Here is a 6000-nt window from a genome sequence, read left to right as displayed (position 1 = left end):
TTTATCACTGGAATATAGAGAAAAAATATACATAGAGCCTAAGTTTATCTTTTATCCCTGGAATATAGAGAAAAAATATACATAGAGCCTAAAATAGTTTGACCCTAAAATGTACTTAGGAGAAAGCGCGCGCATTAGGAGAAGAAAGCCTTCCGTATAACAGAGAAAACACAAACCATATACTCCTCAATCTCAGTCCTTAGAATGGAAGCAAACATCAAACTCCCTATGTGCACAAGCGTCTTTATTGGGAATCTAGTGGCAGACAAGAACATTGTTCTAGAAGAGAGAAAAACCGAGCAAAAGTTTCACTCCTCCAGGGCAGACCGGCCAAGAATACCAAAGTAGAACTATATTTTTATTTTTCCTGTGACAGCACAGATCTGTTGTTTGGCTACCAAATTACAGGTTGGGTCTGGTTCTCACATACTTCTGCTTTTCATGCGCCGAACAGGAAGAGTAATAACAGGGTGCTTCTTTTACTTGTGGGATTTAGGTATTCTTCATCATAGAATGGGTCATTTTTCTAAGAAAACCTGCCAGTTTAAAGACTAGAGGTGTATGCCATTCGTGTGGGGGTGGAAAACCCATAAAAATGAGAGGTTTTTGGCTAAAAAGAGTGGCTCTAGTTACTTGTTCCCATGTTTAAATGACATGTTTATGAGTCATACTCTTATTATCTAATCCTAACAGCATCATCCAAAGATCACTATCATTTAAATGACTACTTCAGAGCAGGGTCTCTGGGAAATTTGACCAAAGAGAACATAATACACACCCATTCAGTTATGGAGCAGCACTCTGCACATATTTCTCATTCATCTCTTTAAAATGCTCTATTGATAATCTATAAAAGACAATTAAACAAAGTATAACAAATATTGTCCAGATGCATAATATCTGATATCCTAGACAGGAGACTGGTTAAGTATAATAGAACATGTATTGAAGGAAACTACTGCACACAGATATTACCAATTAGTATTTGAATCAATCAGCGATCATACAAATATAGTTCCCTTCCCCCATTGCTTAGTTAATGGCTCTGCTCAGGAATCTGTGGGAAATAAAGTGACTTCTTGGGAAAAGATTTTAGATTCAAGGAATCAACTGACAATTGAGAGTATTATAGAAACATTTTAGGGAGAAACGCCTTATCGCTGTGACCTAACTCAAAGAACCACACAGCCAACATGGGAAAGAACCTTGGAATTTTGACTCATCAGAGAATTTCTAAAGAACTCTTTTGGCAGACAGGACCTATCTTGAGGACATCTGGCTTTCTTCAAATGAAATTAATTCTTTTTTATTTTTCTTAAAAAAGAAAGAAAGAAAGAAATAGGTGTTTCCTCACCCTCAAGCCATTTATCTTGTCTGGAGATTAAAAAAATAAAACAGTATCATTTATATCACCCTTCATATTTGTGGAAGAAAATGCTATTATTCTATTTTATTAGAAGAGGAAATGGAGGAACACAGGATCCAAGTGATTTTTGCTCAGGGAAGTAGAGAAATTCAGCAGAGCTGAGTATTCTCAGGATCCAGGGCTACATCAAGAAGAGAAGCAGCCAGCACTAAAGCGAACTCTAACTTTCCTATCCTGAGAGAAGGTCAGTCACCATTTACAACCTTTCTCTATATGGATGTGTTTTCTCCATTGGCTTAGGTCTCTCGTGGACCTGTCAAAGTTCCATTAACTAACTATTCTTGGTCTGTTAATTAAAGGAGGAAGTCCAGGTTTAGCCCGACCAAGAGAAAAACAACCCAAATTGTCTGCCTTACTAGGTGCATAAACTATTCCACCTTAGATATTGTATGATTTCTACAAAATCAGGATTGGATTTCTTTATACGAGAGAAGAACCAGTGATAATGAAATATAGGTGATGAGTTAACAAAATCTTTATGAATAAAATAAAATAATAATAGAAGTAAAGATTTCATAGTATAATCTGGTTGTAATGATTTGTGTGCTCATAACTAAAATCTGAAAAAAAATCAAGCCTTCCGGTGAATGGAATTATTGCCAATATCCTCAATAATTATTGAACTTTTAATCTTTAAGAAGAATGTTCTAACTATGCATATTTCGCCAATTGTAAAGTAAATTTCCACTCGGTACTTAAGTACAAAACAGGGAAATTAAAAAAAAAAAACACTTTTGATCTAAGCCATGTTTAGTGCTTTGTTTGGCTATGGTTCTGGATTATTCTCATAAATAATTTAAATCCCAAGATTTCCATCCTTTCTTTTTTTTGACTATTTGTTGACTTAACGATGCCATTTTCATTTGTCTCTCTTTTAGATGTCTTTTGCACAAGATCTTGCTTCAAGTGAAAACTCCTATTTCTTGCCTTACCGAGAGAATAGAGTGAGGTTACATTTTTCTCACAACCTTTCAAATACTTCTACCTGGTCTTACATTTTCCGAGCCTTTACTTTCACAAATAACCAGAAGTGATTGCTTCAAGCTCCCTATAAAGCAAGCAGATCATGTTAAACACCAGGTGGGGTGTAGTGACCTCTTCTAGGAAGATGCCATTTCCTGATGCTCTGTGCTTTGCAACGAGGTGATTAGATGATCCTGCTGACCCAGAGTTCCTCTACTTAATCAACAAGAGAGGGTTTTGGAAGCAGAGGCTTCCCTTCAGCAGCTGACGTCAAAGCCGTGGCACAAGCAGCACACAGCAGCAAGAACTGCAGGTGTGCACGCTCAATCAATGTGTCTTTACTTTCTCAGGACAAGCTCCAGAACGTATTCCGGCTCACCACACATCTGGTTTATATTAATTGGTTGCTGAAAAGAACATATAGAAGATGCCACATGTATGATTACGTATTTACCAAACTGTCACAGAGTTGATAGAAGCTTCCCCTGTGTCTATTTCTGTGCTAGGGGACCACGTGAAGGAGGGAGTCACGGGGAGAGCTCGGGGTGACTTCTCAATGCTTGACCATAATCCTCTCCATGAGGGTGGTGGACTAAGGTTCTCACCTGTGCTACCTGGAGACACATTAAGGATAGTTGACAATGTTCTTCGCATGCGGATGGTCACACTCGCCCCGTGAATGATTCCTTGGCCTCCAGCTACGCCCTCCTCCCTCAGTTCCTCCTTCAGCAGAAGGCTCTTGTTAGACCCTAAGGGAGATCCTGACCTTCCCTGCTAGCACTGCCTCCTTCCCATCTCTTGCAAGTAAAATCCAAAATCTTTCTGGGGGCCCAGGAGGCCCTCCCTGTAAGATCCATTCCACCTTAATACCCTAACCTAGCTTCTTGTGTTCTTTCCCTGGCTCCGCTCTCCCATAGGCCCTGCTCCTCCAGGAAGACGCCAGGCACACTCCCAGCCCTGGGCCTTTCCACCGGCTCCTGTCTTCACCTGCAGGGCTCGTCCTCCCAGATCCTAGGGCTCACTTCCTTGATATCTTTGTTGAAATATCACCTTCTTAGGAAAGTCATCTCTGGCCTATTTGAAAGGGCAACTCTCCCTCCCTGCTTCCCCACAGTACTTACTAATATTCCACTTAATTTGCTTATTCATCTTATTTATGATCTGTTTTCTCCCATGAGAAAAGAAGCCCGGTGGATGGGGCATTTTGTCTGTCTTGTTCACCTGTGAATGGAACAGGCGTTTCAAACATTCTCACCCTGCAAGTAGTCCACAAAATCCGATGGCGGACCCGAGGTGTTGAATTTAGCCAATGGCTTCTGAGAATATGAAGAAGGTTAATCACCTGTTTCATCTGTGAACCAATTAGCCCTGCAGAAAGAAAATCTGCATTCCACAGTAAAAACACCCTAGTATTACCCCTCCACCTATACACTGTATACAGAAAGTCACAACAATAAGAAAATATTGATGACATCATGCAGCTCAGGACATGATCTGAACAAGGAAAGATTCTTACAGCATATACCTACCTATAGGGAGTATCCATAAAAAATGTTTTTTTAAAAAACATTTTTTTTATTTATTTAAGAGAGAGAGAGAGCACAAACAGGGGTGAGGGGCAGAGGGAGAAGGAAAAGCAGGCTCTCCACTGAGCAGGGAGCCTGAGGCGGGGCTGGATACCAGGACCCTGGGATCATGACCAGAGCCAAGGGAAGCCACTTAACTGACTAAGCCATTCAGGCGCCCCCAAAACACTTTTATATATAGCATTTTCATTTGGATAGTATAGTGCATTAGTCCAGAAAGAGATGATAGTCATAAGGAAATGGAGATATAAAGTATATTTCAAAGCCAAATAGAACCAGAAATGTTTGTTTATGTTTTATGAAATATGTTAGCAGCGATCCACTTGCCAAAAACAAGACATTTTATTTTACTAATATTATTAGTAAATATGTATTTTTCTGGTTTTAAAAATATGTACTTTATTATAAAAAAATTCAAAGGAAATCTAGTTCTGTACAATTAGATAGGCTTGTGAATTTTCTTTTAAAAGTATGTAACCATATTACTTATTACTCCTGTCATTAGCAATCAAGAAACCTTGAGTTTTGTAAAAGCAATTAGCCTTTAAGAAAAACAAAAGCTAATTAAAACTGACAATCTAGTCATCTAGGCAAACAATAGCACAGAATCAGTCCATATTACCTACTCTAAACCAATAATGAAGTAAACTATGGTTTAAAATGACTTCAATATTTTTTATAAAAAGTTCTCATAGTTGCAGAGACCTCATAGGCTTTTCCTGCCATGCTCTATTGATTTATTCTCTGAAATTGGTTAAATTTTTCTGTATGTGAGGCTATATCTATCCAAACCATTTTTTAAAGAATTCATTTGTGCTGAAGTCAAGTCAAGCAAACTTCTTCAGTTATCCATGCTTGGAAATCTTGGCAATCAAAGCCTAAAAAAAAAAAAAAAAAAAAAACGCATTTGAAGGAAAAATGTAAAATCAGGCTATGGGCACACATCATGTCATATGAAGAATTAATTTAGCAACTAGATAGTTGTAAATTCTATAGTGAACCAGCATAATGAACAGGACAGGGAAGGGGAAGGGAGGGGAGGGGAGAGATGAGGAGAAAGGAAGGAAACAAATATCCTCTTGAGTTCCCTCATGTAAAGTTGAAAAATTCTGTAAAACACTCAAACACGGAAAACGAGAAAGAGGAGTAAATTGTAATTGAGCATATATTTTCCCCAATTCCCTCCTGTTTATTCATTCCTATGGTCTCACAGTTTTCTCTTCTCCGTCTTTTCTGTTCTTTGCACCTGAGTTTATGCAACAAACCATACATGCTTTACTTTTCTGCTCTCTTTTCACTTCCTTCATTGTTCACATCCCTCATTTTGCATGAAAAGAAGTCGCAGATGCGATTGGGATTAGCACAGGCAGGATGCAGTCTCAAGATCAGCTTGATTTCATTCTGATAAGAGGCCCAGGGAAGTGGGGGGAGAAGGGACAGGGGCCTGGTGCTCCCAGTCCTCTTAGAGCCACACCCATGAGTGCTCGCCCTGCCATGTCTGGAAGTGGCAGCGCCGGCTACTGGGGAGTTAAGGACTGGAACAGGACTACTGATATGTCAGGAAGTCCTGGATGACTGTATTTTGCTGAATGATGAAGTAGCAACTGCTGGAAATAATAATAGGCCTTAAAATAGCAAAAATTCCTGAATGACTGTATCAGGGAGTGACCAATTTCTATCATGTGTTGATGTCAATTTAGCGCATGGATGTTCCCTAGAGAAAAAAGAAATGAGATTCCAGACCTGCTTTTTTTTTTCCCCATGAGTGATTTAAACTACATACAAAACCCCTTCCAGGCTCAGCTATAGAGAATACTGGAAATGTCAAGAGGCCAAGTGACAGGAAATGCATTTGGTAGAATCATGCTGCTCTCATGTTTAATGTGGGAGTAGGAATATCCTCAACAGCACAGCATTCCTGGATGGATTTGAAACCACAAAATGCCAGAGCTACGGAGTTAAGGGAAAGCTTCCATAGACTAAAGCCCAAGGAAAAGTTACAGGAATTCCCTGAAAGGAAAGTGC

General features: G+C 39.3%; 1 long non-coding RNA gene across 1 annotated transcript in view; it reads right to left on the bottom strand.

The window, feature by feature from the left end:
* Window positions 1–4414: 4414 nt before the first annotated feature.
* The window catches only part of LOC111091192, a 60999-nt gene continuing 59413 nt past the window's right edge, over window positions 4415–6000 (bottom strand). The window contains exon 3 of the long non-coding RNA XR_005374294.1: window positions 4415–4853. This is a non-coding gene — a long non-coding RNA (uncharacterized LOC111091192). The remainder of the gene's footprint in view (window positions 4854–6000) is intronic.

The sequence above is a fragment of the Canis lupus genome, chromosome 19 (assembly GCF_011100685.1).
Source record: "Canis lupus familiaris isolate Mischka breed German Shepherd chromosome 19, alternate assembly UU_Cfam_GSD_1.0, whole genome shotgun sequence".
Taxonomy (NCBI): Eukaryota; Metazoa; Chordata; class Mammalia; order Carnivora; family Canidae; genus Canis; species Canis lupus.
This window is presented reverse-complemented; position numbering and strand designations above follow the sequence as displayed.